Source organism: Triturus cristatus, chromosome 1_1 (assembly GCF_964204655.1).
Source record: "Triturus cristatus chromosome 1_1, aTriCri1.1, whole genome shotgun sequence".
NCBI lineage: Eukaryota > Metazoa > Chordata > Amphibia > Caudata > Salamandridae > Triturus > Triturus cristatus.
Genome location: NC_140579.1, coordinates 594241982 through 594268649, shown reverse-complemented (window position 1 = coordinate 594268649; position 26668 = coordinate 594241982). Strand labels below are relative to the sequence as shown.

Here is a 26668-nt window from a genome sequence, read left to right as displayed (position 1 = left end):
CATGCACTTGGGTGGGTTGAGACTAATATGACTGTCCTTACTATCACCAAAATCAGTAATAGACAGCACTATTCCCACACTGTCCCATTCACACGGTCATCATCTTGTTCCTCATTGATATAGGAAATGTTACCTTTACTAGAACTTCCAGCTGTAGCACCTTTGAGATCTCTGCATAGTAAGGCAAAATGGCCACAACATCCACACTTCTTGCATTCTTTACCCAATGAGGGACATCTTGGAAAAGATGCCCCATGACTAGCACTCCCACATCTGAAACAATGAAATTCCCTGTCAAATTTCCTTAAAACTCTTTGTCCAAATTATCAGTTTTCACAGTACAGACATCGTCTACAACTCCCTTGATGTCTTTATATAAGGATTTAGTCAATTTCTCGGATTGTTCCATGGCTTTGGCACTACTGATGACATCTCTCAAATTCAGGTCACCCATTACCCACAGTTGTTCTTGAACTTTCTTGCTCTTGACATGAACAATATTTTGATCTCTGATCATTTTATCAGTGATGCGTCCAAAATTGAAGTTCACAGATAGCGCACGCAAAGCAGTAAGAAAATCATTGAACGTCTAACCATCCTCTTGAGCTCTCATATAAAACTTAAACCTGTTTAGAGCAACACTAGATGTAGATTTGAATCTAGTCTCTATACAGATCATAGCGTCTTCAAAAACATTCCTGGGACCACTGCCATCCGTTTGTGGAAGTGTCCTAAAAACAACTTGACCTTTTTGATCCTAAGCAATGTAAAAAAACATTTTTTTTCCTTTCAGCAGATAGTCTTCCACCGTCAATAGCTTTGGGGTAAGTCAAAAATTCCTCCTTCCACCTAGTCCATGGAATGGGGGGGGTTCTCCTTTTGTTTGAAGGAATTTGGATAGAGGATCAAATTGCATCATAAATAGAGTAAGCTTGAACAGTACCAACAAATAGTGCAAAGATAAGTGCACTCAACAATTTATTTTTCTATATATGTTTGTGTTTTTTTTTTTACTCCATTCTCCTCCTATGAGGGTAAAAAAAAAAAAATATTATCAACTGCACTGCACAAAAAAACAGGAAATAGATGCAGCCAATATTAATAATGCTTACTTGTTGAATTCACGATAGGCGCATAAACAGCACCCAAATCTGGAATATGAGGCACAGAGTAAGGCTCCCAGCCTGCCTTTCTGGCTTTCCAGGAGCAGAGAATGCTGCTCTGGAAAGCAGGAGAAAATGCAGAAATCCCAAATCGATTTGTGCGACTTGGAGTGGAGGACGCGGCTCCGGAAAGAAATGCCCGCACGTAGCCCAACGTGTGTGCGTACAATGTGTGCTGCGGGGATAGTCAATGTTCAGTTTCTCTTTTAAGGGAGGGAAGTTGTGAAGGAACGTCCAGAGGAATCCGATCACATGGTAAGAGTTTAAATGCAAACAGTGGGTGCACGGTGATGGTAACTCGTGCAGTAGACAGTATAAAGAAAAATTCAAAAAGAATTACCAAGGTTTATTAGCAATTCCAGGCTATCGGATGAAGCGTAGCAGGCACAAAGTAAATCCAGGAAGTACGTGAGATGAGGCACAGTAAATCCAAAGACCAATAATAATCCAAAATACTCCATAGTAGGTTCTTTTCCCTTGATGACAAATTGCCCCTGTGCTGAATCCCATCCTCGTCACCAAAATTGTAATTACAAAGTTCCAAGGAGCACAGAATATATAAAAATAAGTTTATTGGGTTTCAGCACAGTACAAGCAGACCGCTCTAGGCAGTTCCTCCAGAGACTCTGAAACCTGGAATATAGAACGTACACACATTATAGCAACAGATGACTGAAAGCATTTAAACATAAATAAAGTACAAGCCACAGTAATTAAAGAAACATTAAAATAATAAAATAGAACACACTGGCTAGAGAGGTCAACAGGCTTGATGCTACATTAAACTTAACTTACAAGCAAGATTCCAGTGTTTCCAGACCTTTATTACCACATAAATGCTATTAACAGGAAAGGGACCAGAGCCCAAGTGGCGTTTCATTGTTTAGAGTGTTCTGTGGATATTATTCTTAGATGGCTTGAGGGTTAACTTGAGAATGAATGTATAATGCAAAATGGACAGCGGTAGAGATTGTGAACAAATATATTGCTCCATTTGTTTCACATTATTATTCTTTTTTTTTGTGGACTTTTTTATTTCTTATTTTGACATACTCCGACATTTAACAACTGATATTTTAACTTGTATTTAAATGGTCATAGGGGTATATGCACGGAATGTTTAAATGAATTTGACTGTCCACTCCTTGTTTAACAGGAACTGGGATTTTATGATAATTGTGGCTGTTTATGTAATCTTGTTTATGTACTTTTATGATCTTTGTTTTTTTACTTTTACTTTGTTTATTGGCATTTAGTCAAAACATCGATAATGATTGTTCATAAGTATACATCCTGATGTTACAGTGTGAAGAATAATTATATCAGAACATTAAAAACAAAAACGAGGTAGAGCCAACACAAATCAGGTATGCAATGGTGAGACATTTAACAGTGCGACCAATACAAAGCAATATGCGTATATGAACAATTTTGCATAATGTTGTCAGATGCAAGGACTCTGTATGAAAAGTGACACGTTTCAAATATGATAGATCACTTAGGGGTACTTGCTACTCATTAGCTGTTGTTTGATCCCTTTCACGGGCAGGTGAAGCAGCAAGGGTAGGAGTTGTGTTTGGGCTAGCCAGCCAGGCAAGGAATGGGCCCCAGATGTCTTTGGGCCTGGATGCTTGTGGTATTTGTTACACATTATTTAAATTATTTTCTTGTAGAATGGGCACCAAGCATTTTAGTTAATAACAATGGAGTACTTATGAAATAAGAAAAACGCATAAAAACTTTGAACAAATTGATAATCGAATGCAATTTAACAGCATTATATCCCCCTAGTCGCAATGACTTTCTCAAGAGAGTCAATCGAGTGATAAAAAATACTATACATTTTGCTATGCCTGGAAGTCTGAATTGGGCAAAAAGAGGTAGAGAAAATGTTTGGACATATTGTGTCACTACCATAATGCAAAAGGGTTCAGTCCACGTTGTATTTTATGAGAAGAAGCATACCTTTTTCAAGGTACTCTTTCAATCAGATTGGAAATATTAAGTAAGGGTGGTGGAAAGTTCAAGTAGGCCGCTGGATAAGAGTAAAGAAAGTTTTGAAAGTTACCAAAGGAAAGCCTAGGTTTTATAAAAATAAAAGAGTTATTGGGTTTTTCCAATTCTGTAATATTGAATGATGGGAAAATATGTCAAAAGTCACGCTGTTTCATGTAAGGAGAGTGGCAGTGGTGCACTGATGACTGTGGATGAGATTGGTTGTGAAAGACTTTTAAATGATGGAATTTTGGAGATCCAACTTGTGAGTGACAGTGTAATGATAGAGGTTATGAATGGAAGTGGAACAGCCAAATGTGGCTGTAGAAGACATACCTGAGAAAGACAGAGAGGGGGGGCACAAGGAATGGAAGAGAGGAGAGCAAATTAAGAAAAAGAAAATTGCATAGAACCATTAAAACACCTATTTGGTGCAACGATCATAGATGTATAACTTCATTAACAGGAGTAAAACATTTGATTATTATGCAAAGAATATGTAATTGTCCTGAAAAGGAATATTGCATGTTCCAGGTCTTCTATAACGCCAGATAGAATCTCATGTTGGTATCTTCATATTAGTATTAGATATCCATCTTATAGTGTATCACTCAATATATAGTCTATGGAATTTGTGGTTCAATATAACTGAAAGGAGGGAATGTGTGTAGGGTTTACTTCAAATGTGTAGAGTTTTCTGTGTTGAACATTCTCAGAAGTTTATCTCTGTGGCGAGTGTAGACTGTTGGGCAGAAGCTGTTTGCCCTTGATCAGAGCTGGAGATTTCAAGGGCTGCTTACGTTAAACATTTTACTTGGAACTTGGAGTTAGGGTGATCATTGAAGTCCATCTTCCCCAGACAGGAGCTATTCAGCCAAGTTTTCATCAGGGTACCAGCCACTGTTACCTTTGTTTTATTGAAAATTATCTTGACCCATCCGGGTCCAGACCTGCCTCTAACCGCCCTGAAATGGTCCAGCCAAAAGCACATCCTAATCTTGTCAATAACCTATGCCCTTCTAATTCCCAACTTGCATTTGTAGTGTCGCCTATATCACGATATATCCTGGATATTCATATATCTTCATTAATTGTAAGCATGTTTGCCATTGTAAAGGCACTTGTATGTGCATGCTAACTCCCCAAGTTAATTAACATCTGCCGTCTTAGTACCAACTGGATCTGCCCTAATATCTCTTCTGATTCCAACTTGTAGTTAGGAGAGGCCTCAGTGATACTCATATCAATCAAACAGAAAATGGACAGAAAAACTATTGATTCCACAGAGCACACCCCACACAAGCAACCACACTCTTCCCGTTAGTGTACGTTCAGCGGCCCACCTAACCTACACTTTATAGGTGGAGGCCTAATCGTAATATCTAGGCAATTTTCATAACCCAGAGCCAGATTACTTTCACAATAGTATACATAGTATACATAGAGATGATATTTCTGCGAGTGAACCGGCAGCTTTCGCTTCCTCGTACAAAAATCTTATTACTGCCACCTTCCAATCCAAAATACAGGTAATCACCGGACTGGGAAGAGAACAGGCCCCTCCTAATCCCCTAGACCCCCGGCCACACGCACTATCCTCCCCACGGTCCCCCGAACGATAAAACACACAACAGAGACGCCCCCTACTAACTGCATGCTCATAAACTGCAGATCAGACACCAAGCATTCCACAGAGCTAGCGGAATCCATCCTCACCCACGATATAGACATAGCATTCATCACTGAGACATGGCTAAATGACTCTTCATTGCCACTCATGGATACTCTTGTCCCCCCTGTCTTTGCTATCACCAACAAAGATAGGAAATATCAAAGAGGTGGAGGCATAGCCATCATCCACAAAAACAATATTTCCGTGACCGAAATAGACTCCTTCCTCTACAACACCTTTGAATGCCTAACCGTCAACATTAACACTAGCAACAATAAAACACTCATCTGCCACCTCATTTACCACCCCAGCTCATGTGCTCTCTCCGAGACATGAACAGCCTTATTCTGGGCGACCTCAATCTTCACTGGAATGAAGAAAACAACCCTGCTAATCCAGAACCTGAAGGAACTGCTTCAAAGCAACAAACTTAAACAAACCCTGCTTAGAGGAAACCCACAACAAAGGAGCAATCCTAGATGCCATCATCGCCCAGCACAGCACTGTCACGATAGACCGCACCCTGCCCGTGGACTGGTCCGACCACCTCTTAATCCTCTTCCACCTCACTCAGCCTATCACACCTAAACCCCCCACCCAAGACCCTCCAAAATGGACTAGAAACTTCACCCAAATTAACATGACTGACCTAGAGGGAAGGGTTAACTCTCTCCTCACTGCCTCCATGCACGATCTTTCCACAACAGAACTCACCGCCCACTACGACACAAACATGACATCCATTCTAAATCAAGTAACCCCCTTGAAACTAAAAATAAAAAAAGGAAAATCCCATCCAGATCTTGGTTCAACATGGACATTAACAACGAAAGAAGACAATTAAGAGCTACAGAAAGACTATGGAGGAGCAACCCCTCCTCAAGCCTACTCGAACAACTCAAAGCAGCCTGAAAGAAATAAAAAAAGCACATCAGCAGCGAAAAATCCACCTTCTTCTGCGACGCCCTGGACAATGCAAAAAACAGACCCAACGAACTGTTCAAAATCATCAGACAACAAACCTCCAAAACCCCGGAATCCTCCCTACAGGCCTCCAAAGACTTGTGTGAAAACTTCGCCAACTTCTTCGAAGAAAAAATCACCAGGATTGGACTCTCACTGGACATCAACGTCAACCCCATCGGCAAAAACCTGCCTCCAGTGACAGTAGATAGTTCGCCCAAGCACCCCACAAAAACCTGGAAGTCCTTATACCCCATCCCGGAAACCGAGATCCTCAAACTGATCTCCACCTCCAAACCAGCCTCTCACGTCCTTGACCCGATTCCCACCGAACTGACCAAAAATCTGAAACTCTCCATAGCCCCGTTCTGGTGCAAGATCATTAACAGCTCCCTGAGAACCGGCATCATACCTGAATGCCTCAAAGTTGGCCAAGTCACGCCACTACTGAAAAAAAAAAACAGGCCTAGACTCCAAGGAACTGAATAACTTCAGACCTGTCTCCAATCTCCCCCTCCTATCCAAAATCCTTGAAAAATGCGTCCTCCAACAACTGACTCAGCACATGGATAACATCAGCCTTCTTCACCCCCATCAATCGGGTTTCAGAAAAGGCTACAGCACAGATACCGCAATCCTTAACATCACAGACGACATCCACAAATCCCTCGATACCGACCAATGCTGCCTCCTTATTCTCCTAGACCTATCGTCAGCCTTTGACACGGTTGATCACCAACTTCTCATCAAGGCTCTACAAGAAAGGGTAGGAGCTGATGAGGTGGTCCTACGCTGGTTCTCCTCCTTCTTACACAGCCGCTCACAAAGGATAAAAATAGAAAACTTTACCTCTGACCTACACCCTGTCAACAGGGGCGTCCCCCAAGGTTCAGTGCTCTCACCTCAACTGTTCAACATATACATGGAACCCCTCACCACCCTACTCAAAAATGCTAACATCCCTTTCCACCTCTATGCAGATGACACCCAAATCTATCTAGAAACCTCCTCCATTGATGACATTCACAGACTAAATGTCACTCTAAAAGAAATCCAACATTGGCTGTTGCTTAACCACTTAAAACTCAACCAAGACAAAACTGAAATACTCCTCATCGCCAACAAAGAGGAGAACCCTCATATTTCAGAATGGCTAAAAGCTTTGGATGCTCTTAATGGCAATCACACTCTGACCCACTCCGTTAAATCTTTAGATATTTCCCTGGACTCCAAACTCGACATGGCCAACCACATCAAGAACTCCGCAAAGAGTGCCTTCGTCAACCTGAAGTTACTTAACAAAATAAAACCATTCATCCCAACTAACAACCTCAAACAAGCCACCCAATCACTGGTGCTATCCAGACTCGACTATGGGAATGCCACCCTCACTGGTACAACAAAATCTCACCTAGCACCCCTCAGAACGACTCTCAACGCAGCAGCTAGAATGGTCACTGGAATCAGGAAATACGATCACATCTCACCGGCACTCAGAGAACTAAAATGGCTCCCAATTGAACTGCGTGCCAGTTACAGAACGGCCTGCCTCACACACAAAGCCCTGCACACAGGAAAACCTGAGCATTTGGCTACCAAACTCAAGAGGGCTGGTCAGACAAGGAACCTCAGGAGCTCCAGCACCCTACTACTCATCCCCATGAAAACACGCAAACAAAAAACTGCCACACGGTCCTTTGCCGGAAACGTACCCAAAATCTGGAACGTCATCCCAGTCGGTATCAGGACTATCTTGTCCTTCACATAGTTAACAAAACAACTGAAAGTCCTTTTCCTCAACCGCTCCCTCCCGAATGGATAGTCGCCATCTATACACTATTCCCTGATCGTCGTCTCTCCCTGACATTGTAGCTCTAAGACTCACCTCCTTCCTGCTATTCGTACCCCAACTCCACCCCCTTAATTGGTACAACCCCAAGACAACGTGCACTCTATGAGGTTATCTCAGGACTCCCGCTACCTTAATGCTGCTCAGCACACTTGGTCTTCCGAACCTATATATTGAATCCTGCCTTATTGTATCAGCCTCAAGACAATGTGCACTCTATGAGGTTTCTCAGGACCCACACACTACCTCAATGCTGCTCAGCACACTTGGACTGCCAAACCTATATGTAGAACACTGATTAGTGTATGAACCTTGCTCAAAAATTGTTGGGAAGCGCTCCAGTACCCTCGGGTCAGGCTAGCGCTATATAAAACTCCTTAATAAATAAATAAAATACATCAGGGTCTTCTCATCATCCTATGTGTTTTTTTAAAGATGTGCAATGTTTGCCATCTCTTAACTGTCTGGATATCAGCTCTGCATGTCCATACTAGGGCTTCCTACAATCTCAACTGATGCTAGTCAGCAGAACCTGTTTTCAGTTGAAAAATCCAGACTTACAACACCGGGCAAATCACTTCTCTGAGTCACCCTGCTTTTTTTTTTCCCCTCATTCGCCTCCGACCCCAGCTAATTTGAGATCAGAAGGTCACCACTGTTCCTCTATTAAGAGAAGAAGGCCTTGGGGTGATCATTCACGCCCTTTTGTCCCCCACCTACCAGTGGTGTACCGACTTCCCTCCAGTTGCTGACCTCCTGTTGTTAATGAGAGGGTGGTCATACTCTCTACTAGTTTCTTAGAACCGGCGGCTGATGCTGGTGGCCTACCTTAGATCGCAACTGGGGCCCGTAGGGTAATAGCACAATCCAGCGCAGTCTGAGAGCTCCCCTGAGGCTTAATCATAGGGCAAAAAGTAAAAACAAAATAATGATGTATTGTACGCAAAAAACAAAAACAAGGCTAATTAAGCTGAAGTCCAATTTAACAAACAGTCCCAGATAGCTCTCTTCTTAGAGTTCTTCAATCTGGCCAGATCGGTCTTTGATGTTTTATATAGGGCGGATAACCAATCCGAGTGTGTGGGGGATATAGTCTCAACCCATCTCTTGCATATTTCCCGTCTGACTAATAGTCTCGCAAAAAATAGAAAACCTCTATTACAGCCAGTGATGTCGCTTAATATGCCAAAAATAATGAGCTTAAGGGAAATTTGTATTGGGTGACCCAAAAAAGATGTTAAGGAGTCGCCAACTCCTTCCCAAAATACAAAAAGAGATGGGCAAGCCCAAAACATATGTACATCTGGAACACTCTCCAAATTACATTTTTTACATCTAGCAGGTGGACCTTTAGACATTTTGGAGAGCCTCGCCGGGGAAAGATAGGCTCTGTGTGGTGAAGTAGTGGTTCATCCTCAGCCAAGCTGGTTTAACAACCGAGAAGAGAGTGTTATAAGAAGTTTGCCACAGATCCACCCAGTCTGTCTCTGGGATGGATTCCTCCCACAGCTCTCCGGTTAACTTGAAATCTCCATCAATGGCTTCTTCGATTGCCCAGTAAAAGAATGAAATCTCTTTCTTCCCTGCTGGTTTATTAACCAGATGTTCTTCCAAGGAGTTCCCCAGCCCTATCGGGCTTTTTAGATTTTGGGACCAGCTATTTAGCTGCAAGTATTTAAATCTAGACATACCGTCCTCCAGTTTGTCATTTAGTTCTGCCCAAGATAAAAGCGATCCATCTACCGCTAGATCTCCCCATACTAATAACCCAGCTGTTTAAGGGACAGCCAACAAGTCATTAAGACAATTAGGAGTTCCTGGGCTATCCCACAGAGGAGCTAGCGTTGAGTAATATTCAAGGCCCATTAGTTTTTTAATTCTGGCCCAAATCTGAGCTGCACCGCTTAGGACTTTCAGTCTAACCTTCTTAAAAAAAAAATTCCCCATATTTAAATAGAAAACCTTCATATGGAAGCCCCGATTGTTGTAACCTAGCTAAAAACATTTTACCTCTCCCTGAAGAATCTGGGGATTTTAGCAGCATTCTAGAGTGAGTTAGCTGAAAAGCCCAAGCATAGTACTGAATATTGGGGAGAGTAAGACCTGCTTTCTCCCTTCTCCGTCTTAGCTTTTTCCACGATATTCTAGAGGATTTATAGGCCCACACGAACGCATTGATAGCTTGCTGGAACTTATCTATCAATGGTTTCTCAAAATTGAGTGGGATAGTATTAAATAAGAACGTTACTTTTGGTAAAATTGCCATTTTTATCAGATTCACTCTTCCCAGAATAGACAGAGGAAGATGAACCCATAAGTTTTTGACACTCTTAAGATATTCCCAAGGTTTACTTTAGCTATCTTGTCTATCTCTGGGACTATTTTAACTCCTAAGTAACGCATCTCACTTTTGGTTTCTTGTCGGCACTCCGGCAAGTTCCAAGTCATAATCTCAGTTTTATCGGCGTTGATCTCATAGCCAGTGATATGTCCGAAGTCTCTGGCAAGATTAATGACCTAAGGAAACGAAGATTCTAAATCCGACGAAAGGATAAGAATATCGTCGGCATACAGGGCTACCTTCCTCTCCCACGAACCGCTCTTAAATGATGAAATAGCTGCCTCATCCCTAAGACGCTTAGCAAACGGCTCTATATACAGATCAAAAAGAAGAGGGGAGAGGGAGCAGCCCTGTCTAGTTCCTCTTTTGATTTTAAATTGTCTGGTCACTCTGCCGTTTACCACCAGCCTGGTCGAAGGCTCACTGTATATTAGGCAAATGGTTTGACAAAATCTTGGCCCTAGATTCAACTTCTCAAGAACTGCCGTGAGATACTTCCAGTATACTCTGTCAAATGCCCTGGTTGCATCTAGCGTCATTGCCGCCAAAGGGAGAGAAAAATTAGAAGCAAAATCTATCGCACCAATAAGATCATGTGTAAGGTCAAAAAGGTTCCTGCCTTTTACAAAACCCTTTTGATCAGTATGCAATAAATCCCCCGCTACTGCCCCTAGTCTGTCTGCCAATATTTTAGAAAATACCTTGTAGTCTGAATTTAACAAGGAAATAGGTCTGTATGACCCACATTTTGTAGGGGGTTAATCTGGTTTTAAAATTAGAATGATATTTGCTTCTCCCCATGTAGTGGGTGGTTGAACTCCGTCAATTAGAATTTTATTAAATATCTCAGACATGACAGGAATTATTGCATCCCCTAGTTTTTTATAAAGTTCAGCGGGAAGGCCATCTGGCCCTGCAGCTTTACCTTTTTTACATTCTAAAAGTGCCTTCCTAACTTCTGGGTGTGTTTATTTTCAGCCACTAAGTTATCTTGTTGAATTGCTCCTAATGTAGTTAACAGAATTGGTTTTAACCAATCTTGAATAGATGTTCTATCTGGATCGATTTCCTCATCATACAGCTCCTTAAAATAAGTATGGAAGGCTTCTCCTATTTCATCTTCCCTGCTTGTTAATGAACTGGTATGTGCATTCTCTATTTGTTTGATATGATTTCGAACTCTGTCTGATTTGGCCTTCCAGACCAGTAGTCTTCCAGCCCCCTCTCCATATTCAAAGTGGGCGAGCTTACTCACCTCCCACCTATTGGAAATCCTGGTCTGAATTATATTATCCAATAGAGCTTTTGAGGATTCTAGTTCTGCCACTAGTGTCTGACGGAGTTCTTGTTCCTGATCCGTTACTTTGTTAATCCTCTCCTTCTGCACCTTCATTTGACGCTCAATGGATGCAATCTCCTCCCTATACTGTCTATTATTACAAGCAGTTTTATTTGTAATCAGGCCTCTCAGAAAAGACTTCAGGGAATCCCAAACAACCATAATGTCTGCCGATCCTATATTGATATCCAAAAAAGATGTTGTCTCCTGGATTAGATATCCAGTTATGGCGTCATCTAAGAGAAGAGTACGGTCAAAGGTCCATACCTCTGGGGGTGGCGTGGCCTGCAGCCGATCAAGATGGCCGCGACCTAGCGAAGCTCCGAAGGAGGCGCCGGTTCCCCGCATAAATCCGTGATTAATCCGTGCATTTATCCTGCCTCAATGGTCATTTAAGGCAAGCCGAAGGTGTGAGACATCCATAGCGCTCCTTGCCGACAGTAATGGGTCCCGCGCACACCGGAGGTAGAGCGACGATAGAAGCGGCGTAGCCCCGCGAACGAAGCCGGGGACTGAGGTGCGGCTGCGGCCGCTGAGCGGCGGATGAAACGTCCGGACAGCGCAAAGCAGCGCGAGTGCCTCGGCGGACGGCGGCTGCCGGGAGAGGCATTCGCCTGAAGGAAGCGACTGTGGCCGGGACTTCTCCTCCCTCTCCCGCACTCAGAGAGGGCCTGAGCGGCCTCTTTTGACCCCACGGGGTAAAACACAGGGCCCGAGGAAGAAAGCGGCGGAGGGATCGCCGTGCAGCGGAGGCCGGGTGCGGAGGCGGAGACCTCCCGGAGCGCGCACGGAGGCGGGTGCGGTCTGCACAATAAATCCTGATTTGGATAGGCGGCTGCAGCACTGGGTAACTAACTGTAACACCCCCCAATAAGGTATGTGGCGGCAGACAAAGAGAAGCACCCAGCCCGGCCATTGCTGAAGTGGGGGAGGTGCCTGCACGAAATGCGAACATCGCCCAGGGGACCCGGCTGGATCGGTTGAGGTGGTCTGTGGCACCAGTGCATGGGACGGAGGTCCGGTCTAAACGTGGGAGAAGTGCCAGGTGCTCTGAAGGGACTGGGAGAAGACGTGAGGAGAGCCCAGGTGACGCTGATGTTAAGATTTGTATGTATTGGCGACGCGTGAACGGTCCACTACCCCACTAAAATCCAGTCATCAGCGCGGCGGGAAACCCGGCAGGGGGCTCCCGCGGCAGGCGGCGGCGATTACCGTTAGGCGCAACACAGCCTCAGGTGAAAATGGGGGGCAGGGGCCCACGAACGAACTCGCAGGGCAAGTTGGATAAGTATGCCTACCACAAAGACCTTCCCAACATGCCTGAGCGCAAAGACGGGCCTGATAAGGACTCGGGTCAGGCGGAAGCGGTGAAAGTGACACTGGAGGATATTATGGCGGCTCTTGTACAATCGACAGTCGGGTCCATTTCGACTGAGGGCAGATTTTCAGAAGATGTCGGCCAGGGTCACGGAGGTCGAACAAGTGACAAAAGCCCTAACGCAGGACACACCACCACGCTACTTCAGAGGGTCAGTCACTTAGAAGCAGAAAACAGACAAATGGCGGAGAGGCTGGATGACCAAGAAGGGCGCTCGAGGCGCAACAACGTCTGAATTACGGGTATTCCCGAAAGTGAAGGGAATCCAGCCATGGATCTATACATTGAGGATCCCGTAAAAAACAGGCTTTAGCCCCGTGGGTTATCGAACTTATTTTCTGTGGAGAGGGCACATAGAGTGCCGGGGGGTAGGCCCAAACCAGGGCCCCCCCCCCCCAGACCAATCCTGGCCCGTATTTTCAACTTCCGGGACAGATATGCCATATTACAAACGGCAAGGGTGGCTCCACCGCTGCGCATCCAAAACTCTGTGGTTTCCTTTTTTCCGGACTACACGGCGGCGGTGACTAAACGTCGCAGGAGTTTTGTTGAGATAAAGAAAGAACTCAGACGTAGGGAGTTACCGTACTCCATGTTGTTCCCGGCGAAGCTACGTGTGGTGGCGGATGGAAAACCCTGTTTTTTTGAGAGCCCGGAGGAAGCCCACGACTGACTCGAGGGATGGAGGCGAGTGGAAGGAACCGGACAGGCAGAGAGACAAAAACAGCAGCACATAACCGAAGAGGACTCCAGTGACCACGGAAAGGAACACGAGGATGGCCGTGCGAGACAATTTACGAAAAAGGATTGAAACGCATAGAAGTTATGTAGCTGGAACACATCAGTGTAGAGATAGGCTATACGGCTTTGCCAGGTATGAGAAAGGCAGAGGCTACAGGTCCGCGATGTCGATATGATGCTCCTCCCATCTGCTGGAGGTAGGAAGAACGACGAACGTATAACACTAAAGGAGGGACTGTGGCGTATGCTTGTCGTCAACCTGTAATTGAGGAGGGGATGAACGGCGACACTCAGCGGACTTCTCTCCCCCCCCCGGCAGGGAGGCAGGGAGGGGGGTGGGGACGGGGGGGTTGTTTTCCATTTTGGGTTTGTTATGGTTTGTACTGCGTTTTGTGGACCAGCCAAATTGTGATTAATATGCAAGGGCGGGTATCCAGTCTGTGGTCCCTAGCAAAGCAAATACTGAATCTGTTGGGAGTCCTACAAGAGGGACCATGGCATGGTAGGGGGGCTGGGAGGGGGGAGGATAGGGTGAAGAGGGAACGTGGAGGGAGTTTGCAATGTTTTGGTTTTGTTGATTTGCAACTGAAAAAGCTTTTGAGTATAGAGAGTTCTGGGCAGGGGAATTGGCGCCTATGCGGTACCCACCAACTAGACCCCAGCAACACAGGGGGTATCATACCTACACATGGGCAACTGCTGTGGTTGGACGGTTATCGCTGGCTTGACAAGCAGGGTATATGTGTTGAACCCCTCCCACCGCACAGAGTCGAGAATGAGCACAGAAGTAGGGTAATGTCAAGGCACCCAATACCGAGCTGGTTACATGCACTGCTGATGATCCGTAATCTACTGCTTATACATCTTTTCGATGATTGGGGGCGACAAGGATGTGTCGCTTTCCATTCTTACCTGGAACGTAAATGGGATGGGGGACAAAATAAAGCGAGGAATAGTGCAGCAATATCTAAAACGCCAATCTCCAGATGTGGTGTTATTACAAGAGACACACCTAGTTGGTAATTAAAGCAAAGCCCTTACGCGATGGGGCTATAAACTTTTAGTGCACGCAGAATACACCACGGGCTCCAGAGGCACCGGGGTACTAATCAAGAAAAACTTGGCCCTGATAGTACACAGGGTATGGGCGGACCCTCGAGGTAGGTTTGCAGTGATGGAGGCTCAGTGGGAGGGGAGAGCATTGAATATAATCTCGGTATACCTACCACCGGCACTAGGTAGAGTAGCTCTAACTGACCTGGGGAAGACACTGACCGAACTCCCAGCGGGCACCTTGATATTGGGCGGGGATTACAACCTCACAATGGACGACACAACCAACAGGTACCCACAGCGACCCGGGGTCAAATCAAATGGGCTCATGATAGACTTTACAACTGCTATGGGCCTCATAGATATTGGTCGCGAGACACACCTAGCAACACCGCAGTTTACCTATTATTCAAACGCACACAAGAGTTCATCTCGAATTGATTACTTCTTGACCTTTGCAGCCACACTAGGGGGTTTCACACAGCCTAGGGCTCTGCCGAGAGGCATCTCAGATCACTCCCCGGTGTGGATCGAATACACACACTGGGAACGACAGCCGCGTACGACGATTGTGAAAGACCCCTGGTTGCTAAAATACCGGATATTAAAGAAGACCTGTGCACACACACCAAAAACTACTTCGATGATAATGTGGGGTCGGTGGACTCGGCCCAGACCATCTGGGAGGAATTCAAGGTGGTATTGAAAGGGCGGGCCCTGGCACTAAAAATGGGCTATATACGCAATAAACGTGAAACGATAATCCAGTTAGAGGCTGAGCTTCAACACTGGGAAGCGGAATATGCCACCAATCCAGTAGACGATACACTGCACCGCCTCACACTCAAACGCGAGGAGTACAAACTAAAGACGAGGGAACATATGTTGACAAAACACCTAAATATGCAGCACAGACTATACGAGTTGGGAGACAAGGCGGGAAAGTCATTAGCGTGGTTGGAGAAACGGGATCAAGGGGACCGGTGGGTGCAGAGTCTGGTAGGGCCTAGCGGCGAGACGGTTACACACCCCGAAGACATAGCAGAAGCGTTCGTACAATATTTCGAGAAGGTCTATTCTCCGTCTACCACATACACAGCAGAGGATTCCCGTAGGCTCCTCGCAGACAGCGACCTGCCCACCCTTTCTCAACAAGAGAGAGATCCTGGATAGCGACCTCACTGATGGGGAACTTCAGAAGGCCATCACCCAAATACGTTCAGGCAAAGCGACTGGACCTAACGGCACCTCTATTGAGTTTTTAAAAGTGACGAACACCCAGATAGCCCCATACCTTCGGGCTATGTACAACGAAAGTTACGTCACTGGTCGGCTTCCACCTGATCAACGTTTAGCTACCATAGTAGTAATCCGCAAACCTGGAAAGCCCGGGGACCAATGTGGGTCATATAGACCAATTTCCCTGATTAGTGTGGAAGCTAAGATTTTGGCAAAAACACTGGCCATAAGGTTGGGTACAGTCATCTCTTCCCTGATCCACCCGGACCAGTCCGGCTTTATGCCAGGAAGGAACACAACACTAAATATCCGCCGCCTCCACAACGTGATGGCTCGGCGAAACTTCTTAGAGGAAGACGCGGCGATCCTATCACTAGACGCCTCCATGGCGTTTGACTCTATAGAATGGCCATATCTGTTTGAGGTACTAGCGCGATTCGGATTTGGTCCTAAGTTCTTGAAATGGGTGCAGTTACGCTATGAGGATATACAGGGTCAGGTACGGGTCAACAATCACACATCCTGGACTTTTGGATTATGAAGGGGTACCCGGCAGGGTTGCCCACTGTCACCACTGATATTCGCCCTTATGCTTGAGCCCTTGGCGGCATGAATACGGCGGGATGTCATGGTAAGGGGGTTGAAATGGACACTGGACCAGGAGGATAAAATATCCCTGTATGCAGACGATATCCTACTATATCTTGCCTCCCCCTATAGGTCCATCCGGGCTGTGTTGGATATCTTCACAAACTTTGGGAAATATTCCGGTTATGCCATTAACTGGAACAAGTCAATATTACATATGCTCCGTGGGCAGGTCCCCCCCCCCTCCCGGCTAAATGCAGGCTGGAGGTGGCCGTGGAGGGTTTTCGTTATCTGGGGGTATTTGTTACGACTAATCCGGCCATGTTCTACAGTCGTAATTTGGCCCCCCCACTGACCAGGCTGCGCTCAGATGTTGAGCACTGGAGGACCCTGCTGCTCTCTCTGGTTGGCCGGGCTGCCCTCTTTAAGATGCTAGCACTCCCGCGGTTTTTATACATACTCCAGAACTGCCCGTCCAGAGTTCCAGACGCCTATTTTGCAGCGGTGGAGAGCGAGGTCCGTACGTTGCTGTGGGACGGCGGGGCCCCCCGGGTATCGCTGAAGAAGCTTACCAAGGGATGGTATGATGGAGGCATAGCATTGCCGGATCTGAAGTTATACTATTGGGCTTCGCAGCTCGTGGTGGTGAATCAATGGGTGTGTCGACCACCCGAGAATCCGGCATTTGTACTTACTTAACAAATATCAAACGGGTCGCGCAAGATATCTAGGTGCGCTGTACTCTAACACCAAAGCGCACAAATTTATTGGCCCAATGTCTCATATAATTGACATCTGGCGCTGAGCGAACTCCCAATTAGGGTTGGCAAACACCCTCACGAAGGCGACACCACTATGGCAGACTCAGAGACTTGGCACCCTATGTTTTCAACCGGGATTCGACAAATGGGACCTGATCGGAATCTCAAAGGTCGGAGACTTGATCAAAAAAGGCTCCATTCTTAGCTTTGAGGAACTGGCGGGAACGTATTACATGGCGCAAGGAGAGATCTTTCGTTACCTCCAGGTTCGGCACACCCTTCTGACGGCATTTACCAACCTGCAAGACATACAGGATTCGTCGCCTCTAGAGGACAGACTATTAGATGGACCATTACACACGAAGGCCATCTCCCTGACGTATAAAAAGCTATGCAACAATCTCCCCGACACATTTGAGACACTTAGAGAGAAGTGGCAACAAGACGTAGGACCCATAGAGGAGGAGGACTGGAGGGAGGCACTGATGTCACCTAGGTGGGCGGCGATCACCCTTCGATACCGGCTGATCCAACTCAGGATCCTTTATAGGTCCTATATCACGGGGGTCGTCCTCGCAGAGATAGGGGCTAGGGGAGATGCACTATGTCTTAGGGGTTGCCAACATGAGGCGACCTTCTATCATATGATATTGGACTGCCCTGTGATCAAATCAATGTGGGAGGGGGCTACGACTAAGCTCCAAACCGCTCTGGGGAAAAAGCTGGCCCTTACACCTCAGATGGGCCTACTTAACATATGGGAGGCTACGGACCTCACGGAGATCGAACAGCAGACGGCAACACTGGACTTCACCTTGGTCAAACAGGAAATAGCACGCCACTGGGGGACCACAGATGCACCCTCTGTACGAATATGGGTGCAGGAGCTAGACAGATGCATGATTGCTGAGAAGGAAGTGTTCATAATTCGAGGGTGCCCCAAGAAGTGGGATAAGAAATGGAAAGCATGGAACAGGTATCGAGGGAATTTATGTACATCCCCAATGGTGGATCTGACGCTACGACAGAACGAACTCAGAGAAGTGTTAAAATTGCAAATGTAACAGAATGTAATGTATATTTGATAAAAATGTAATACGGTGCTGTTGACACATCTGCTGCTCTATATGTGTACTTGGCAAAATAAATAAAAATGTTATATTAAAAAAAGAAATTTAAAAAAGGTCCATACCTCTGTTGTTCTGTCCCCGCTAAGTCTAAATCTAACCAAACTGCCGCATGGTCTAATAAATGGGGAGTCAGATAGTCGATCTTTTTGATGTTACCTCTTAGATCATTGCTAATTAAAACATAATCGATTCTCGATTTATGTCTGTATTTTATATTATAAAACGATACTCCCAACTGAGAGCCAGATCTTTCCCTCCATATATCACAAATGGCATATTGCTTCTTCATCATTTTTAAATATGCTCTGGATTTAGAAGGGATGTTGGCCTTACGTTTTGGGGATTTATCCAATTTTGGATTCAATATTATGTTGAAATCTCCTGCGAGGATGATCGTATCAGGAAACTCCAGGAGATTTAAGAAAATAGTTTTTAATGTTGACGGGTCATCCTGGTTGGGGCCATAATAGCCTACTACTGTAATAAGTATATTTTCCACAAGGATCTTAACTATGACCCACCTACCACTTGTGTCTGTTCTGACCTCCTGGAGGGTTGCGTTCGCTTGTTTTTTTACTAAGATCGCCACACCTCTGATGTTAGCCGTCTGACAGGAGCAGGCACAGTGCTCCACCCACCTAAGCTACTCACAAATCTCACTGATCTCTTTTTTTAAAAGGTGAGTTTCTTGTAAAATGATTATCTGTGCAGGTGAATCTCTTAGATACTGGAAGATTTTCTCCCTCCTACTTTTGACTCGCAGACCATTTGCATTCCAAGATAAACATTGTAATGTTCTCATGGGAGGTTGAAACATTGGATTCTGACTTTACCCCCATCCTACAAAGTTCCAACACCAAACCGAAAGCAGTACAAAATAAACATCAGCTGAGATGCAAGGCAAATTAGTTTTTCCTTTTTTAGCCCTCTGTCCCCACACCCGTGCTCCCACTTTCCCTCCCCTAATGCCCACCCACTCTTCCCTGGAGAACCCTACCCCCATTTACCTGGAAAAGTCCAGATTCTGCCGGCCGGTATGCTCTAAACTGCTCCAGATTTACTTTTAACTATTTCCAAAGCCGTATGTATAAATCATGTCTGTCAGCTTTAGTAGAAAGACCTGTAAGTGTAGATTAATTTATTTTCTTTTTCTTTTTTTTCCCCAGTTTTTCTTTTAACATGTAAAGGGATACTGAGATAATTATTTTAGAGTTTCTAGGAGCTCGTCAAATTCCTGCACTGATTTTACAAAATACATTTTGTTGTTAAACATAATTTTTAGTTGTGCTGGAAATTTTAGTTGGACAGTTGCCCCCAATATCTTAAAATCTTCCATTCTTTTTCCCAACTCCCACTGTCTATCTAAAGTGGTGCGTGAGAGGTCTGACCTTATTTCAAAAGAGAAAGAAGAGTCTCTTGGTTTCAAACACTTCAGTTGAAGGGCAGCTGTTAATATTTTCTCTTTCAGAGAAAAGGTCAAAACATTAATTAAGGTTTTCCTGGGTTTTATCCGATTAGGGTGTCTTCTGAAAGGATCCCTATGAATTCTTTGAATGTCCTTCTTCAATTCATCTTCCGATTTTTCAATCTGTATTGTGTCTTTAATGAGGGTCACAATAAAAGATTTAAGGTCCTCGCCCTCTTTCCCTTCTGGAATATTAAAAATCCGCAAGTTGTTGCGTCTTGAGTTGTTCTCCAATGATTCAACTCTATCTCGAAGGGCGGCTTCCTCTTTTTTAAGTGTGGAAATATCCGATTTAACAATTCCCAGGTCGTCTTTAAAGACTTCCATGGAGCTCTCTAAGGCCACTGTCCTTGAACTTAAGTTATCCAGTTTTTTCTCTAGAGATTCGCAAAAAAGACGGATCTCCCCCTGGTTTGATTCTGAGACAGCGAACCCTTTTTTAATGTCTGAAGCCATTGTGAAGAAGAGATTTTCCAAAGAACCACTACAAGCATCCACTGTTCCTACTACCACTGTGTCGGACTCACCACTGTCTTTTGCTAGATCTCCCATGAATGCGGCTGTTGGCATGTTGTTTTCTAAAATAGCCACGTTTTCAAAATCCTTTAATGGATTAAATTGCTTGGCTTGTAACTTAGCTTGTTGCGCTACTAATCCAGAGAGATTCGAAGAGGGGTCAGGAGAGGAACAAGAATTGAACGAAGGGTCGAGCATGGGAACGGAGGTCAGAGTCAGGGGTAAGGAGAGATCTGAATCATGCCAAAAAGAGAAGGCGGCTTTACTGACCCTGCCGACTTGGAAGCCTCCCTAAGGGCCTCTCCCTGTTTCACAACGTCTAACACTTGAGGGAGAACTTTAAAGTATGATCTCAATGAGGGAGTTATTCTAATTTTGACGTCTGCAGGTGTACCTCTCTTCCTGGAGTTCTTAGTGCCCTTCCCTTTATATTCCCGGTATGGCGGGGAGTTTTTCCCACTGCCCCCCTCTGAACCTTTAGTTGGAATGTCTTTTTTATTCAAGAGTATTTTGTTTATATCTTTTTTCCCCTCAGAGCTCTCCTGAACCTTAAGTTCTTGAGCGCCAGTATCTTGAGCTGCCCCGCGCTTCCTGCCCTTTTTAGCCGATTTATTTTTTATAATTTTAGGAGTCTTGATCACTTTTCCTACTGCTTTATCTTTAACCTCCTGTGTATCGCTACTGGGCATGGCGGGCAGTGTAGGTAGTGTGGGCAGAGATGGCGGCGTCAACAGCGTCAACACACTGTATTTAGCTGTTCCAGCGCCCCCCCTCCGGCTCAGATGTCTCAAGTAATACGGTGGAGAAGACTTACCAGGCCTACCAGGCTTAGTGATACCCCGGGGCCCCAATATCTCACAGGCCTGGTCCTCCTCTTCAATAACAGCCAGGCATCGTCCTCTCTCCTCTGCAGCAGCTTCTTTTTCCTCTCCTGCTGTCTCCTCTTTCTCCAGCGTGAACACTACGACAGCAGCCGCGTTCCCTGTGCTGACTCTGCCCACCGCACTCCCGGAAGCGCTGCGAGAGGGACCGCCGCGGAGAAGCCCGCGCGCCACAAACCCCCGGCCTCTCCTCCACTCCAGAGCTGCCCAGAAGCAGCGCGGGAGATCCGACAGACTCCCAGCGCATCTCAGGTAGAAAAAATATTCGCCGTAATGTTTTAAGAAAGAGAAACTAGCTGTCCAGTCTTGGCTTAAGCTTACAGCATGCTATATGTTTAATAGAGCAGAAGAGCTGCCGGCGCCGGCCTGCGACCACTCAGCTCACGGCCGCCATGTTCTCCCGTCACCCTGCTTTTTATTGCCTATTCCATTCACCAGTATGAAATTAAAAAATACCTGGATGTTAATCATAGTAAGAGACTTGTCCAAATACCCATTTGTTCAATCGGGCACTCCTTTGAAAGGAGTCCTTGTGAAAGAGCACTCTACCCAAGATCCTAAACGTGTATCTCCTTATATTGATTACCAGGTTAGCCACTGTAATAATCCTACTAACCTATTAACAAAAATAAAAATAACAAACAGAACAGAGCAACGACAGAGGCTTGCCATTTAATATGCTAAGAAGGGATGCATGTAAGCTGTAATTTTACAGAATAAATAAATATGTTAAGTATCAAAACACATAACTAACTGATACCCAAGTGTAAGAATTTGGGTTACTGGTGGGGGTGGTGAAACCCTACTCGAGCTGGAACAAAAATCCTTGTCAGGGTGAAGTCACAAGCAAACCCCAAATTAACATGTGCTCAATCCTATGGTAGTTATCATGCAGTAATTATCAATAAATAAAACAAGACCAAAGCTAAAAACATCTAATCACTAGCACAGGAGGTATTCAATTTTAAAGATGTCAGTGAATATAGTGCTAAAAAGCACAAAGCACCAACAGTGAATATCTGTTCGAGCTAAATAGGGACAAAATCACTACTAGTTCAGGCCGACTGCGATCAAGCGTGTGCTGGCTACAGGGACCCAGCTAGGCCTGCTGAACCAGAATACCTTAAATCCTGGTTGGGAAGAATTGCAGAATCCAGCATCGATGATGCATTGGGCAGCTGAGGCAATGCAAGGTCCTGGTCCAAGATGCATCATGCAGCGTCAGTTCCGTGGAGCTGTGATGTGAGGTCGTGTGTTGTTGCCGAGGAGGCCATCGATGAGGGGGCTGGTGATCGGAAGTCATGTGTCAAGGATGGTTGGGAACAAGCTGCGCGACTTGTGATGCAGAGTCCTGCGTTGTCATTGCGGCTGCCGTCGATGAGAGGCCTGAGATGCAATGGAATTTCAAAAAAGTAAATGGCCAGTTCCAAACATCAGAGTCTTGTTCAATATCTTAGCAGCATCGTCCATTTACTTTTTGGAAATTTCAATGTATGTGATACACTAATTCACATTGATTTCTCTTCTGTTCAAACGTCTAGTAACCCTGGAATGTGTCAGTGCATTCATGATGTAATATGAATTTTGCTTTGGTAAATTGTAACTCTCCCCTTCTGTTTATTTCAGTTCAATTGTTTTTTTATAATATTGAATTTGGCGTTGACAGTGAGTCTGTCTTTTGAAATCTCCATGTATGGTTTTAATATATTGGGGGAAGTATGCCTACCATGTTCACACCCAGTTGTATGTGTTTATCTTTAAAGATAATGGGGCACACTGGAAACAATATTGTGCTTTGAAGAAGACCTTGGTGGTCTAAACGTGTTAACTTGAATAAATATTGTTTAAAAGTGCCCTTGAAGTGCAGGCATTCTTTGCTGGCGCGGCTGCATCAGCATTCTTCACATACTTTAAAAGGGTCCTGCACTCGTTTTGCTCTGCACCAACCCCGCTGGTGGACGTGAACGGATTGCAGCAGGATATATATATATATATATATGTATATATGTATATATATATATATATACATATACATATATATATATATATGTATTCACTGAAAAAAAACATAGGTTTCAGGGGCGTTATAGTTAGCTGGACTTGTCACTCGTACAAAACCATTGAAATTCTCCCGTTATAGTTAGTTCAGCTAACCATAACTCGCGCGCCCGCAATGCACTGCTGATGACGTCACATATTACATCACTCATGACATGGTCAGTGACATCACTCATGACATCACTGATGACATCTCAAATGACATCACTGATGACATCATCCAATGAATGTGTGTTTTTCTGAAAATTAAATATGTTTTGTATATGTATATCTCAAGGTCGATGGAAGACTAAATGGGTATATAAGTGTCTAAATGGATGATTTGTTTTTGAAAAATTGATTGTATAACTGACTGATTAAGTGTATCTTAGTGAATACATGGCTTAGTGAGTAATGTTTAAATATGTAAATATCTGTATCAGTCTCTCACTTTGTGTAAAAGTGGCTGCATGGGTTGGTGAGTAGCTACATGAGTGTCTATATAGGTTATTAGTTGGTTTTTGAGTATCAGTATGAGTGTCTGAGTGTCTGTATGGTTCCATGGGGGGTATTACGTAGTGCATAGGTGCATGAATGAGTGAATCACTGTTTGTATGTGTTGAAGACAGCATGTGTGCAGGACTGTATGGGTGGATGAGTGTGTGCATGGGTGTGTTAGTGAGTGAATGACTGTCTCAATAGTGTCTTTATGAGTAACTACATATGTTTTAAACTAGTATATGTGACTATTGGTGTATATAAGTGAGTATATGTGAGAGTGAGAGATTGGAAGAGTTCCTGTATGAATAAGTATGTGTTTCTAAAGTGATTGTTTAAAAGACTAAGTATGTGTACCTTTCTGTAGAAGTAAGTGTGGTAGTGTGTGTATAACTGTATATGCAAGTAAATGGATGTTTGATTCTTTATTAGCATGAGTGACTATGTGTGTGACTAACTCTATGGATGAGTGGCATTGTGTAACAGGATGTATAGGTGTATGAGTACATATGATGAGTGAGTACATGTATGAGTGATTGTATAGGACTGTTGGTGAATGAGTGGATGTGGATCTTAGAATTACTGAATAGGTTGTTGTAACTGGTATTGGTATGTCCATTGTTTTGAAAATTTTAGTTTCTATTTTTGAATGTGTGTATCAAAGATTATATTAGGGTGAGAGGAGGTCTGCCACTCTATCACAAGAGTGATGTCATCAGTGATGTCATTTGAGATGTCATCAGTGATGTCATTTGAGATGCCATCAGTGATATCATGAGTGATGTCACCGACCATGTCATGAGTGATGTAATATGTGACGTCATCAGCAGTGCATTGCGGGCGGGAGAGTTATAGTTAGCTGAACTAACAATAACGGGGGAGTTTCAATGCTTTTGTACGAGTGAAAAGTCCAGCTAACTATAACGCCCCTGAAACCTATGGTTTTTTCAGTAAATTTCTAAGGTTTTTTAAATGCTAATTCCCAACTATAACGTGCCTGAAACCTATGTTTTTTTCAGTGAATGTCAAAGGTTTTTTAAATGCTCATTTCAAACTATGCCTACAGAGATAGGACATGTGAAGAAAGAAGAAAAAACGCACAGAAAGAAAAAAAAGAAATGCAGAAAGAAGCAACAGAAGTCCTCAAAGCTTAAGAAAAGTGCAGGAAGAAGGATAACGTGCAGAAAGAACAAACAGAAGAGCAGAAAGAAGCCTTGTTGCAAAATCATCCTGTACCCTCAACTTTTTTAGACGGATACTGGTGGTAACTGAGTCTGACTAACCAGTCCTAGAGCCAGTGCTATGTTAAAAGAAACTCAGAATACAGTGAAAACACCTACATACACTAGGGAACACTATGCGTTGGGGTCCCCCTGTGATTAGCATGACCTCCTCTGTAAGCCCTAGTATATAATAGGGCAGGGGGATTCAAACTACCTCTTAAAACGCGCCACAGGGCGTGTTTGCACACGTCACCTCAGACCCCGTCCTCTCCCTTCCCCACTGTGTAAACACGCCCTGTGGCCGTTTTAAGTTGGGAGATTAAGTTCCCTAGAATCCTGAGGGTCCCTAGGGTCCAACTAGACCACTAGGTACCTCCAGTAAGTGCCACAGCGCTGCGTTGCAGAGAGATGTAAAAAGGGGCACAGCCTAGACCACCTCTCTGCAACGCAGCGCAGTGGCGCTTACTGGAAGCACCTGGTGGGCTAGTTGGCCCCCAGGAACCCTCAGGATTGAAGGTGAATTATCTCCCCAACTTAAAATGCGCCTCAGGGCGTGTTTGCACACGTCACCTCATGCCCCGTCCCCTCCCTTCCCCACTGTGTAAACACGCCCTGTGGGCGTTATAAGTTGGGAGATTAAGTCCCCTTGAATCCTGAGGGTCCCTAGGGGCAAAATAGCCCACTAGGTACGTCCTGTAAGCGCCATTGCAGAGAGGTGTAAAAAGGGGCACGGCCTGCACCACCTCTCTGCAACGCAGAGCAGTGGCGCTTACTGGAAGCACCTGGTGGGCTAGTTGGCCCCCCGAGTCCCTCAAGATTGAAAGGGAATTATTTCCCCAACTTAAAACGCACCACAGGGCGTGTTTGCACACGTCACCTCAGGCCCCGTCCCCTCCCTTCACCACTGTGTAAACATGCCCAGGTGCCCTTCTAAGTTGAGAGATTAAGTCCCATTGAATCCTAAGGGTCCCTAGGGTCAAACTAGCCCACTAGGTACCTCCAGTAAGCGCCACAGAGCTGCGTTGCAGAGAGGTGTAAAAAGGGATGTGGCCTCAGAACACCTGGCTGCAACGCAGCTCCCTGGCGCATACTGGTGTTACCTGTTGGGCTAGTTGGCCCTCAGGGACCCTCAGTATTGAAGGGGAATTAATTCCCCAACTTACAACTGTCCAGGGGGCGCGTTTGCAGAGTGCTGCACGGAGGGGGCATGGCCTCCGGCAAGATGCCGGTCTTTTATTTTTTTTATTTTTTTTAAGAAGGAGGGCTGTGTGGCCCCCCTTCTTTCTCTAATTTATTGGCCCTGGGTACCCCATCCCCCAGGGCCTGCCCCCCAATTTTTTAAATAAATTATTTGGAAGGGGGACGCGTGGCCCCCCGCCCAAGGCCTTAATTGGCCTCGGGGACCCCGGGGCATGGCCTTTTTTTTTTTATTCTTTAGGAGGGGGGCTGCGTTGCCGCCCTCCTCAGGCCACTTATGGCCCGGGGACCCCATCCCCCGGGGCCGGCCTTTGTTTTTTATTATTTTTTTTTATATATTTATAGAAACACCTAGGACATGCTGGACAACCGTATGTACCTATCACCATGACGATTTGCGTGATATTCATTAAAATGAATCCACGTGGAATGTATTTACACCGCTAGTGAAGCTCTAACGTGTCTGACGCCCTACAGTGCCTAATCCCGGCGCCCCCGCCGGTGGGTACTCTCCAAGTAGACACCCTTGTCGTTTATTTATACAAACATGGGTAGCTATTGACGGGCACATTTAATACACATGCACACCAAGCCATTCAAAGGGGATTCGACAAAAATTCGACCAAAACTATGCAAGAA

General features: G+C 45.0%; 1 long non-coding RNA gene across 1 annotated transcript in view; it reads right to left on the bottom strand.

The window, feature by feature from the left end:
• Positions 1-247: 247 nt before the first annotated feature.
• Positions 248-26668, bottom strand: part of LOC146870681 (uncharacterized) — a 66776-nt gene continuing 40355 nt past the window's right edge. The window contains exons 3-4 of the long non-coding RNA XR_014959432.1: positions 22197-22460; positions 248-1796 (exon numbers count right to left, since the gene is read on the bottom strand). This is a non-coding gene — a long non-coding RNA (uncharacterized LOC146870681). The remainder of the gene's footprint in view (positions 1797-22196; positions 22461-26668) is intronic.